The sequence below is a fragment of the Macrobrachium nipponense genome, chromosome 24, assembly GCF_015104395.2.
Source record: "Macrobrachium nipponense isolate FS-2020 chromosome 24, ASM1510439v2, whole genome shotgun sequence".
Lineage (NCBI taxonomy): Eukaryota > Metazoa > Arthropoda > Malacostraca > Decapoda > Palaemonidae > Macrobrachium > Macrobrachium nipponense.
The window spans coordinates 64,051,853-64,065,470 of NC_061091.1; the positions used below are offsets into that span (position 1 = coordinate 64,051,853).

The following is a 13,618-nucleotide window of genomic DNA, read 5'->3' on the forward strand; positions in this document are numbered from 1 at the left end:
CCCACTGTATATATAGCTGAATCCCACCGTTGGAGGTGGGAAGGGGGGACAGAATAGAAGGATTTTGGGGGGAAACAAATTTGGCATGCAGATGATTTACATCTTGGTTCCACCTGTTAGCATAGCTGACTTCGTGATTACTGTCACCCAAGTCTGCTTCTGCTTTACTAGAGTTGCCAGCAAGGTAGTGACCTGTGTAGCTGGGCGTGACCACAATGTGACTAGACCATATTGACCATACCATGAGGGCTAAGAAGTAAAATAAATATATATCACCACCTGACCAACCTAGCCAAAGTTAAGGTGTTTTAACTAAGGCTTAAGAGTTAAGAAGTCCGCCATTGGCGGCGACTCAACAACTAAAATTAAGAGCTCTTCCTAACCATTTTCGACAGGATAGGATGAGTGGTACTTCTTGCCCCCAAGATTGTGTCTGCGGACACGTATGGCCCTAGCAAGCAGCAGATCCATATGCGTCTTCCCATCCCTCAGGGGAGTGTGAAGCGAAAAAAAAAACACAGAGTTGCTTCGCTAAAACACGGTACTCAGGATATAACTGAGTGCCATGTTCTGTTGAAATGCTTCCGAGGCCGCGCCCTCACCTCGTGAGCATTCAGATGAAAAGATTTCAAATCTTTGTGCAAAACAACGAAAGAGCCTCTTTGAAAGAACCTCCTTAACAATAAAGCCAGGGTGTTCTTTGATGTGGGCAAGTCTGGTCTTTTTCGGAACACTGCAGATTGTCCGAAGGAGTTCGACTTTCTTTAGTTTTATGTAGATAAAACTTGAGAGACCCGACAGGGCACAGGACTCTCTCTGGCTCTTGCCCAATAACTTGTGCCATCCCTTGATTCCAAGCTCCTGGCTCAAGGATTAGACGGGTTTCCATTCTTAGGCCACAACGGAAGGCTTAGAGAACACACCGCATTGTGTTCTCTAAAGCCCAAAACGTCTGACGATGGCTTAAAACCTCACTAGCCCTCTTTGTCGTAGCTAGAGTGGTTAGAAAATTAGCCTTTCTGGTCACGTGCATTAAGTTTACAGAAAGGAGAGGTTCGAAATGCTTTGACATCAAGAACTTCAGACTACGTCTAAGTTCCATACCGAAAGCTTCGATCTGGACAGTTTCGAGATTCCACAGACCTCAAAGATCGTGAAGGGTTTTGTGTTTGACAGATGCAAATCTCTGAGCCCAAAGGCCGTCAACAACATATTTGTGTATTCTTTAATAGTTGTGACTGCCAGCTTATCCCATTCTTCAGACGGAAAGGGAACACGGTAATGTAATTTACAGAGGTCGAGGTGGAGGAAAAGCCATTCTTCCTGCACTATCTCCAGAAACGGCCCACTCCGATTGGTACCCCACAAGAAAGGCAGCATTCTTTGCCTTGGCAATGACACTTGCCATTAGTCTTGAAAAACCTCTTATTCCGGTCAACTTCTCGACAGTCTGAACGTAGTCAGACTCAGAGCGGAGAGGTTTAGAGGTACCTTTCGAAGTGAGGCTGTTAAGAGTAGACCGACTCTCTTGGAAAAGGTCCTTGGAAAGTGTTCTAGGACGGATGTGACCTCTGTGAATCCAGCATCTTGAATGCCAACATGGGGCGATCAGCGTCATTCTCGCTCCCTGTGACGTCATAAATCATCTTATTACATTTCCTAAGTTTGAAAAAGGGGAGAAGAGACTAAACATCCATCCCCGTTCAATACCATAGGATGATGTGTAATGCTACCGCTCCCGGATCGAGAATAAGGGAGCAGAGTAGATGAAGCCTCTTCATCCTCAACATAGCGAAGAGATGTATCAAAGGACGTCCCTAAAGTCTCCACAACTCTCAACATACTTCTAATCAAAGATTCCACTCAGAAGTCAGTAGTTGCTGCCGTCGATCGAGAAGATTCGTACGGACGTTGTGCAATCCTGTAACGAACCTCTTGAGGATCATTACGTTCTATGCCTGTTGTCATAGTAGGCTCTTTCTCGTTAACTCGAACAGGGACCGAGAGATGATACTTCTTGAGATATGAGAGAGCTGTGGAATTGTCCGAGTTGATCTGGACCACTGGTTCCAAAAACTCGTTCTTCGAGGGACTGGAGGGACGACCGAATTACTTCCAATTCTTTCAGATTATGTGCTAGGACATCTGAAAAACCCTCTCCAGAATGCCTGGCACCTTCTCGCTATCACCTCAAGGTGATACTTGAAGCACTGAGAGATGTTCAGAATCATTTCTAGATCTTGGATAATATTTCAGTTTTCCGGCAGGAAAAAACTGTAGAGGTCTGAAGTGCAGTCTATTCAGGGAAACAAACTTCTTCAGGAAGAAAATGTTCCCCAGCAGGCTCATCCATTCCCTCACCGAGCATGCTTACTTCCCTAATAAGGCTGCGCTTTGCCTAAGCAGGAGAGCATATAATAGTGCGATGTCGCGGTAGACTCGTAGAGTCCTATTACAGTGCGGTAATGAGCACCGAAAGAAGTAAGAGATATCTCTGTTGAACATAGTTTTGCAAAACGAAGGCAATGTTTATTCATGCATGTTAGAATTCCCCTCAATCTTAGGCTAAAGTCCGTGATTGTAGGGCAGAGAGACAGTTAGTCAGTCAATCCCGCAGGAGAGAGAGACGTAACCGCCCGCGCAGAGATACGGTTAGTCAGTCAATCCCGCAGGAGAGAGAGACGTAACCACCCGCGCATGACAGCGAACTAGCTGGTACTGGCTCGGTTGGAGTACAGTGACAGCAGCTTACGTTCGTCGTCTCTTACTCTTATGCCTGGGTTGCCAGGTACTCTATTCTACGAAGGAATAGGTCTGTTATTATTTGAGCAGAAAGACTCTCACGCTGGTATATTTAAGCGAAACAGAAATCGCTAAATACAGAGCTGCGTTTGTGTTGTCATAACACTACTATAAACAGGTAAAAAGATAAATCGGATATCTCTGGAAGGTTGCAGGGATGAGTACCGATTAACTGCACTTTAAAATAATAGTCCCTCTCGGTTGCCATCCGTAGAGGTAACTACAGTATGCGTATATGACTTGAACCAAACAGTAGTAATATAACGCAAAGGGAAAATATGATATTGTTATGATACAATAAAGTTTGTTCATACTTACCTGGCAGACATATATATAGCTGAATTCGGAGATACAGCTATATATATATCTGACAGGCAAGTTTCATGAACAAAACGTAGAGTATTGCAGTCCCTTAGACAGCTAATTCTCTACTACATTCTTTCCTCGACGAGGGAGAGAGAGAATGGAAATCGAATGCCTTCGTTCTCTTCGGCAAGAGAACGAGATAGAATTAGCCAAATGGGATCTTCAAGTGAGAACCAAGAACCGAAGCGGACAGCTCAAGCTTCTTATGTTATTGGACATAAGCGTTCATGGCGTAAGTAGGTCTACAAGTCTTTTTCTTGTACGAGTCTGCGATTGATGAATGAGAGCTCTTCCGCAACTTGTCAATAAGAGCTTATCCGCTTATGCAATATAAGTTATTGATATCTTTGTCAATGAGAACTAACCCATTTACGGGGACAAAGAGTTAGTTTTGTCAATGAGTGGATACCCACTTACTTGACAAAACGAAAGTATCTTGTCAATGGGGGAAAGTCACTGAATTGACAAAACGTAATCCAGGAAGTCGAGCATATAATTTTCTCGATTCCCGTATCAATCAAGGAAGGGGCAAGATTCCTGTTAAGAGACTGGGCTTACGGCAGGTAGGACCCCGATGTTCACCTTCGACATTCTCGCTCCCCGAAATACTAATCTAGGAGCTAACAAAATCTATCATCTGAAAAGCCCTTTCAAATGGACTAAAAGTCTGACAAAATTATCCTGGGAAGAGGAAGGAACTCTCCAACCAGCTTCCTCTCCCGTATCACATCGAATGCCTGCTAACTCTTAAATTTATTGGCAGTATGGCAAAGGAAGTCCTGTCTTGCGCTTTCCTGAAGTTCATCAAGTCATGGATTCTAGAAGTTGTCAGGAAAAGAGTCTTACAGAAGGCGTATTCATTACGGTAAAAGAAGCTTCTGTAGAGCATTCTAAGGAGCCGAAGGCGCGTCCCGTGGAGCGTCCTGAAGAGCGTCGTCTTGATGAGTGTCCTTGCAAGAATCCTACTGAACGTCTTGTCATGTAGGGCGCCTTGGCAAGTGCTCTGTCGAGCGTCATGACATGCAGGACGCCGAGCTTCTACATACCACATACCTGCCTTACGGCAAAGTCTTGACGGCGGTAGTGCAAAAGAGATCTTCTCTTGAGCTTTCCTTAACTCCATCCAATCCTGGACTTTGCGAAAAGCACTATTAATTGACAGAGACCTCTTGATTTCACGAAGCCCGTGGTCTTACTGGGTTTCGAAGACGAAGTTGCTTGTTCATTTTAAGCTTCCTCCGAAGCACTGCTTACTTCACATTCTTTTGCAGGTGAGGTAGAAGGGATTACCGAAGGTAGAGGTAAAAGACCTTTAGGCCCAAATCTTAAACAAGAGCGTGTTGCGAAGACGAAGGCAAAGCAGTAGCGAGAGTCTTTTAAAAAAAAACTCCGAAGCATGAACAGGTACAGAAGTAGAAGCTTGCTAAATCAAAGAAACACGGTGCGCCTCTTGAAGGCGAGGAGAGTTTGGAGAGTTCAACAGAAACGTTCAGCCAGGCGTAACGCCTGAAGTGCGCTGGCACGCTCCTGGCGTCCACTGGCGTCCACTGGCGCGCGCCCGGCGTCCATCCGAGCGTCCAGTTCAAGCCGAGCGTCAACAGAAGCGTGCAGAAAAGCGTCAGTCCTCCCTGACAGGCAGTCAAAACAAGCAAGCGAAACTGCCTTCAGGGAAGAACGAGAGACATCTCGGAGAGAAATCCGACTGCACGAAGCAGTCTCAGGAGAAGGGCTGATCATGTGAGAATACGAGGGGCGAGGGGACGCCTTCTTACTTCTCACAGTAACAAAGCTCGGACGTCCGCGCTCAAAAGCGTCCTGCTACGATGACTTCTTTTTCCTTTTCTCGGTGGAAAGACGTACACATGTTCAGGCGACGTCCGCCTTCTTACTTCTCACTGCAACGCATGACGAGAAGGAGAGAGAGGACGTGAAGCGTCCTCTCTATAAAGCTTCTATTAGGGGAGGGCACGAGTCCTTCCGAAAGCTCCAACCCTTGCGCGGGAGGACGCTTCGGAGGACGAGAAGCAATCCTTCAGGATTCGTGCACGTGCACGCACTTTGGCAGCCTGGGAGTGTCTTCAGGTCTGCCGAAGGGACACCAGATCGGTGGGGAGTCCCCGTAACCCTCCTTCGGCTTTCGACTTGCCCACTCCCTGTGTTCCTGGGAGTCCGACAGAGGTCCAGGCCTAGAGGCGAAATGGGGCCGATCTGACCGCCCCTCCACAAACACTAGGGGCACTACACTTCACAACAATGATTGGAGAGCGAGCACTTAAGATTCCAAGATACAGATGGAATCTATAATAACATAAAAGGCATTACCTCTCGCAGACATAAGCTCATAGCCCGTAGGCCATACTACAGGGTTAGGCAAAATAAAGTCTACAGGAAGGTTAGTAGGTTCACTACCCTGACTTTTGTTTACTGATGCAGTCTATGAGGAAGACCACCTGATTCAATCACGCTCTAATTTGCGTACATACGAATCATACGTCTTCCTTACGGAATCAGACAAAGTCTCACACTCCTTACATGACATATCTCAACAAAGAAGCAAGACCCGTACCCCTCGTGCATACCAAGTGCGGATCTACCGAAGCTTTCGGTAGCCACACCCTATCTTTGCAGACAACACCCTCTGAAACTAGCCTAACTAGATTCAGATATCTTATGCAAAAATGAATCAAATTCAAATCAATTTATGATAGCGTATGCCTAACCACAAATCCAAGTAAATAAATCAAAAGACAATTAGGATATTTAGCAGTAATGAAGTTTCAAAATCCTAAGACGGAGGTACTGAAAACAGGTGTTTACAGTACCGGCGACAGAAAAATATATGAATAGAAAATGGGAATGGTTCCTGATACCTGCCTCCCAGCGGCGGGAATGGGTACTAACCACCTGACTCCCACTGCGTGTGTCGTAAGTTTTTTAAATTCTGTCGGACTTCGGAAAATACAGCTATATATATATCTGACAGGTAAGTTTCATGAACAAAATACAGTATCACACAATAAGCTATGGAGGAACAGAGAAAGCCAAACAAGAAGTGAGTGGCCTAAGCAAACATCACTGTGCAACCAATGAACCCCAATTAGGACCAAGTCTGGGGACAATTGACACCAATAACTGGCAACATGGTAAATTCACCCCAAATCAAAATTATATGAACATCAAAAGCATCACAATTGAATAAACTATGATGTCACTGAAATGAACATCATTAAGTGGAGGCAAAAACTGCCAAAAATGAAACAGACGAGTAAGAGGCTATACACATTAATGACTCAGCAATATAATAATTGAAAGCTGAAATTGGTAACAAATAAAAAAAATGACAATGTCTAAAATTGCATTTTTCCTAACTATACAAACCTGAGGTCCTTTTACAATAGGAAGGTACTAGCGGCAGCTGGATAGGTCGTAAGCTTTCGAACAAGGGGTTTCGGTAGTTAACTGCTTGTCCGACAGGCGCGCGGCGCGCGACTGGGAGGTAAACAAATCACTTTTGCTTTTGCCCAAGCAAAAACTGCAGAGTGAGGGGTGGCATGAGGTGGGGCTATGTGTAAAAGGACCTCAGGTTTGTATAGTTAGGAAAAATGCAATTTTAGACAAATTGTCATTTGTTCTCCGACACGGCATACAAACCTTCGGTCCTTTACAATAGGAAGACTCACTTCTTGGTTGGGTGGAATCTGAGTCTTTTGTGAACAGACTGGTGTTCGCCCAACCCAACCTTTGGAAGCCTCCCTGGTCGTAAGAGCGAGGGAGGGATCCAAGCCTCTGTCCGATTGATCGGGGTGTGCACCGCAGGATCAATGGTCAGACCTCTGGACCGAGTACTAAGAGGAGAGGCAAGCGTATCTCTTCGTACCAGCAATGTAAGAACTTGTTCCTGTACAGGAGCAAATATAAAGTCATGGATTTGACTCCTGTAGGCATCCACCTTTCCCCACCTTGTAGAAGGAAGTGGTGGATATTCTGCTCCTATCCCTAGTGAAAGGGATAGGATGGGCTCTGTCATATAGCTCACCGGCATCTCGTCCTTATCCAGCAGGGTAATGACGTATCCCTCTACCCACAGGTAGAGGGTTAGAAAAAAGATAGAAGAGAAGCCAGTCACTTTCTCATTCACTATCTATTCAACAGTCACAGACCAGGACTCGATGCTGTTCAGCCTGCTAGGGTCTGGGTTAGCTAGACGACGTGTTGAGCACCACCACGGGTCCTAAGGAAACCGATTCCAAGGACCTATGGGCAATATCCAAGAGGTATAAGGAAGGTGCCGGTAGTCTGGTGTACCAGACCCCTGCCTTCCATACCTGCGCCACGGAGAAGTTTTCTTACGAACGCCAACGAGGGGCCAATACTTGTGACTTCGTGAGCTCTCGGACGGACGTACGGATGTCGTCACTACCATCAGCCTCATACGCCCTCCTGAAGACCTCACGCAGCCAGACGAAAGAGTATCCTTGATACTTCTTTCTTGGTGACCCCGTTGCTAACGAAGAGCGTCGACACTCAGGCCCGAGGTGTCGAGTTCTCTTCGAATAGCGCCGTAGCGTCCTCCCAGGACAAAGCAGCATCTCATCCACATCATTATCTGCATGAAGTTCCCGTACTCTCTTCGCCGATTGCCAGGTCCAGCAAGAAGAGGGTCTTGTGAGAGTCCTGGTTTGGCAAGACCTTTGGAGGCTGCTCTTAAGCAAGGAGATCTCGAACGAGTTCGAGATGTCCAATCCGTCAGTTTCAGGACGAGCGTCAAGGCGGCTCTGTATCCTTTGACTGTGGGAACTTAGAGGAGCTTCCTCGGCGAAGAAAAACGAGGAAAACCGCTACCTGCTGAAGAGTGGCTCTGAGAGGATATAGGCCCCGTCTACGACACCAACCACAGAAGACGGCCGACTTCCCCTGGTACACAGCTGCAGAGGACTGACGGACGTTTCCAGCCATCTCTGTTGCTGCGCTACGAAAAAAGCTTCTCGTTCGCGAAGAGATGGTGGATAACAGCCAGCCGTGAAGACGTAGGGACTGGACTGCTCGGTGGTACCGCTCGCACGTGTGGCTGGGCGAGAAGGTTTTGCCAATGGGGAATTCTCTCTGGTTCTCTTGCGAGAAGAGCCAGCAGGTCCGGATACCAAATGGCCCTGTGGCCATTTGGGAGCCATCAGGATCATCCTGAGATTCGGGGTGACCAGTGTTCGACTGATCACCATGCGAATCAGGCTGAACGGGGGAAAGGCATAGGCGTAAGAGGTCGTCCCACGGGTGTTGAAGAGCGTCCTCTGCAGCTGCCCATGGATCCGGCACGGCCGCGAAGAACACCTGGAGCTTCCTGTTGTGCCGGTGGCGAACAGATCCTCGACTGGTCGCCGCCACAGGTCGACGAGCCTTTCCGCCACGCCCGTCCTGGTGTAGAGACCATTCGGTCCCTATCACCTTATCCCGACGGCTGAGCGTGTCTGCTACTACATTCCTTCCCTGGATTGTAGCGTGCCGACAGCTCTATTGAGTGCGCCTCGGCCCACTCGTGCACCTGCCGAGTCAACTGATACAACGGGAGAGGCACTAGGCCCCCCCTGTTTGTTGACGTAAGCCACCACCGTGGTGTTGACGTACATCAACACCACTGAGTGTCCCATCAAGCGGACCTGGAACTCTTGGAGAGCGAGGAACGCTGCCTTGAGTTTCAGTACATTGATGTGAAGGTGCTTGTCGTTCTCGTACCACACCTCCTGAAGTCAGCAACTCCTCCAGGTGTGCGCCCCACCCTCCCTCGGTCCGATGCGTCTGAGAGCAGCTGCATGTCCGGGGGGGGGGGGAGAGTGCGCAGAGGCACTCCTCTTAATTGAGGTTCCTGTCGTTCCAGCCACCAGGCTGGGTCCTGCCTCACCTCCTGTGTCAGTGACAATGGAAAGCTTGGGGGATCCGTCGCCTGTGACCAACTCTCCTTTAGTCCTCCCTGAAGAGACCGCAGGTGAAGACGCCCGTTAGGGACTGCCTTCCCGAGTGACGACAGGTGTCCGATCACGACTTGCCATCGCTGAGCTACCCGTTCCTGCCGAGACAGGAACTGGTTGACTGCCTCCCTGAATTTGCTAATCCGCGAGTCTGCGGGGAAGACTCGCCCTGCTACCGTGTCGATCAGCATACCCAGGTACTTCATCCTCTGCTTGGGCTCGAGATCGGACTTTTCGAAGTTCACAACGATCCCCAGATCGCGACAGAACTCGAGCAGTCGATCCCTGTCCTGTAGCAACTGCGAGCGGGAGCTCGCCAGGACTAACCAAACGTCGAGATACCCCATCAGACGTATCCCGTGCGAATGGGCCCAAGCAGACACCAGAGTGAACACTCGCGTGAACACCTGTGGGGCGGTTGAGAGACCGAAGCAAAGTGGCCTGAACTGGTACACCGTCCCGTCGAGGATGAAGCGGAGGTACTTTCTGGAGGACTGATGAATGGGTATTTGGAAATACGCATCCTTCAAGTCCACTGAAAGCATGAAATCGTTCTCCCCCCCCCCCTGATAGAGGTCGAGCACTGAGCGTGCCGTCTCCATCGTGAACCGGGTCTGGCGAACAAACCGTTCAGGGGAGAGAGATCTATCACCGGGCGCCAGCCTCCCGTAGACTTTTCCACCAGGAAAGAGTCGACTGTAAAAGCCCGTGATTGATCCGTGACGATTTCTACAGCTCTCTTGCTCAGCATGGTCTTGATCTCCTGTCTCAAATGCTACGTCCTTCGATGCCCCTGGAACGTACGCCTGCTGTTGGACCGTGTTGGAAGTGAGGGGTGACCGAGATTCGAAGGGTAATAGATCTCCTTCCCGAAGGACATCTACAATCCAGGTCTCGGCGCCGTAGCGCTGCCAAGTTGCCCAATGGCTGGCCAGGCACCCCCCCACTTCCGGCAGCAGGTGAGGGGGAACGCCGTCCCTAGCGTTTCCCCCCTTTCTTCGACTTCCTCCCAGAGCCTCCACGGGAGGAGGAGGGCTGGGAGGAGGGCTGGTTACGGCTCCCTTTGCTCGAAGTCGAAGAGACAGAGTCATCCCCGGGGCTTCGACGCAGCTAAACCGTCTTAGCCACCGAGGAAGCGCTAGCCGAGCCGTTAGACCTTGGCCGCAGTCCAAGGCTGCCCATAGGCCTTCGAGACTGCCTGGTGAACCAGACGGTCACTGTCGTCAGTGCGCCGTCTGTCCACCGCAGCGTCCACCATCTCTCCTGGGAAGAGAGACGTGGAACTCCGTAAAGGTCCATTGCGAGAATCCCGACGCCGCTTCACGCCCGGGCCGCCCTGGAAACCCGATAAGGACAGCGTCCCTTCGTCGGAGAACCAGGTTGGCCCACAGGTTCACCGTCTGGTGGGCAAGGAAGGAGTGGCTCCTCCCCCAGACTGGCAAAAGTCTCCTGAAGGCCGAGTCATCTTCGGAAGAAATCCCCCCCGGAGTTGGCTGCGACCTTAGATACTGTGAGGGACCACAGATCTAGCCAGGAGACGGCCTGGAAAGCTGCCATGGCGGTAGATTCCAGGCCGAATGTCTCTTGCTGCGAGAACCACAGGTTCTCGGACAGGAGCTGCTGCAGAGACACACCCGAAGTCAGCCTGGCTAACTCCGGGTTCACCTGTTTGGGCGGCATCGGGTCTTCAGATGGCACGTAAAAACGCCGCTGTCGCCGCAGAGGAGGTGGAAGCAGCTTGCTCGACCTGCTAGCCTTGAGCGAACCGTCTTGTCCGGAAACAAGCGATTCACCTGGTCCAGCAGTGAGTCGGCAAGCTCGGAACGCGGCAAACCCCCCACCCGTCGGTCTGGGTTCCTCCTTCTTGGGACCCAGAACGACTCGAGCCGAGACGTGGGCTGGCGGATGGTGGGGAGACGCGATCCTTCCCCGAGGTCGCTGTGCTTGACGAATCAGCGCAATAACCTCGCAAAAGTTCCTCTGGATCTCAGGAGTGCTGCTTTCCTTCGGAGTCGGACCGTCCAGTCCCTCAACAGGGGCAACTCCCGAGACCCTCCTCCCTCAAGGAGAGGAACAGCGACAGACCCCTCTCGGTCTGCTCCAACCACCCGTGCGTACGACCTGGCTGGTCCGAGAACCGTGCCTGGTACGTACGACGCCGTGGTGGGATCCTGAGGGGCGCACCCCTCACGATCACTCCTCAATACCTCGCCCCTCCCGGTGTAATCCGAGGAGGTTGAAGGTATGGAAGAGGCAGACCTGACGCTCCTTCCTCGCTCGCTGGCAGAACCAGCGGGCTTGGAAGACTGCAGGCGATCGCCAACCCGCGGTGGCGATCGAGCTGCAGACCTAGTCGAGCCGTCTCGCTGTGTGGGAACGGCTGGACCGAGAACAGCGGCTCCGGTCGTCGTGTGTCAGAGACTGGTGCTGTCGCCGTACCCGATCGCTCTCTGTGAGTGACGGTCAGGCGACCGGCGAGCTCCACTGTCACGGGTGAGTCGGTGCGTATCCTCACGGTGCGTCAGTTCGCTGGTACCAGCCGTGGCTGGTGCCGGCGAACGGGGGGACCTCTTCCCCGCCTCAGCACGTGGCCGGTCATGGACCGTCACGTCCGCCCGGGTAGCCAGCTGCTCGCCGCGAGAGCGAGAGCTGGTCTGGTGAGAGTCGCGTGAGCGGCTGTCACCAGTCTTCCGCCCCGTGCCGTGAACCTGACGCTGAGCGAACTCAGAGGTCTGGTTCCTGGCTGCACGGTCGCTGGTAAGCGACCGTACACTCGGTACCTCTCGCGAACGAGAGGCCGAGACGGACCCTGCTGCTGTGGCCGAACCACTGACAGCAGGTGAGGAAGTGCCGGTGTTAGCCGGCACTCCTCTGGTCCCCGTAGTCTTCTTCCTTGCGGAAGAAGAGACGGGTCCTGCCCCCGAAGGAGCTGGGTGACCAGCGGAAGAACCCCCCGTCTCACCAGAGCGAGACGGGCCCTTAGAAGTTCCCGAAGGAGCTTCTTAGGGGGGGGAGGCGACCTTCTTCTTCTTAGGCAGGGGAGCCTTAGAAGACGAAGGGGAAGAGGCGGCAGACGACGACGAAGACGAAGAAGACGATGAAGACGACGACGACACCTTCCTCCTCCTCTTCTTCTTCCTCGTCAACCTTCTCAGGACCGACGTCAGATCTGTCATCCAGAGCGGAGCCGGGGCTGCTGTTGCCGAAGCAACAGGGCCCGGACGCACCTGTCCGAACAGATCAGCATCGGGAGCAGCGGCGCCAGGAAACAGGAACAACATCAGCAGGCGCAGGCATCACAGGAACGGCAGAAAACCGCAGGAGCAGGTACAGGAACGTCAGCAGTGGTCCACGTCACGTCCGTGGACAGCAGCTGGGCAGGTACGGCAGGTACGGCAGGCTGTGTAGGCGGTCTAGATGGGCGGACCAGCGGCACAGACATCCTAGGTACCGGTGGGAGGTCCAGGGGCGAGCTCTTCGGGCACACGAAGTCCTGGTCGCGGCACGGCAAACACAGGCGGCAGCATCACACTCCCCCGAGTTACGGCGACTGGCCCCTGCACCGATGTATGTTGTCACAGAGACCGCGTGCTGGGTGTACACCAGGTGAGGAGGTGAAGCGTAGCCGGGTGTTGTAATGGTCGTGGTGGTGGTCGTGACTGTTGCATGGGTGACCGCCACGGAGCCAGCGAGATGGAAGAGCAGCCCCTGGACACTCGGCACGCCCTGCAGCCCCAACGATGCCCACACCTGTCCGAGGTCATCCTTACGGCAACCGCACCTGAGGAGGCAAAAGTCGGGTGATTAGGGGGATCCCCTACCCGTTCGCGCGAAGACGAACGGATAGAGGACCCAGAGTACAACTCGACGTCAGGGTCTCCAGCGCCCTCCTCCACACTCGACAAGTCAGGAGAGGAGAAGGACCTAGAAACCCCCCCCCGAAGGGGAAGGCGCGAGATGTGGAAGTTGAGCGGGCGGCAGGAAAGAAGACGAAGTGTCCGTCACCAAAGGAGTCGCGGGAGAGCTTTCCGACGACTCCTTTGCAGGCCTTCGCTTCCTCCTGCCCTCATACAAAATCCACTGCGCCTCCGACCAATTAATAACACATTACAAGGCTCGGCTCGGGAGCATTCGCGCCCCCGACACCGAGCATACAAATATGAGGGTCTATCTCCGGGAAAGAGCATAACTTCCCGCATTTACGCCCTTCGGTACCCGGGCATAGTCTCCGTGGGGTAGCGAGGCGAGGAGATTCCATCATTAATTAATTGCAGTTCAATTAATATGAAAAGAGAGAGAAATGATTGTACTTACAATGAATTTTTTCATACACAAACACAACCATATACTCAAGAAAGCAATGACGAGAAGCGGGCAGAGAGCGTCGAACACACACGTCTACTCGCTGTGAGGCCGAAAGCAAAAGTGATTTGTTTACCTCCCAGTCGCGCGCTGCGCGGCCTGTCGGACAAGCAGTTAACTACCGA

At 51.7% G+C, this 13,618-nt stretch overlaps 1 protein-coding gene across 1 annotated transcript in view; it reads right to left on the bottom strand.

Moving 5' to 3' along the window:
- LOC135203227 (VPS35 endosomal protein-sorting factor-like) overlaps nt 1–13,618 on the bottom strand; it is a 40,800-nt gene that overhangs the window by 24,246 nt on the left and 2,936 nt on the right.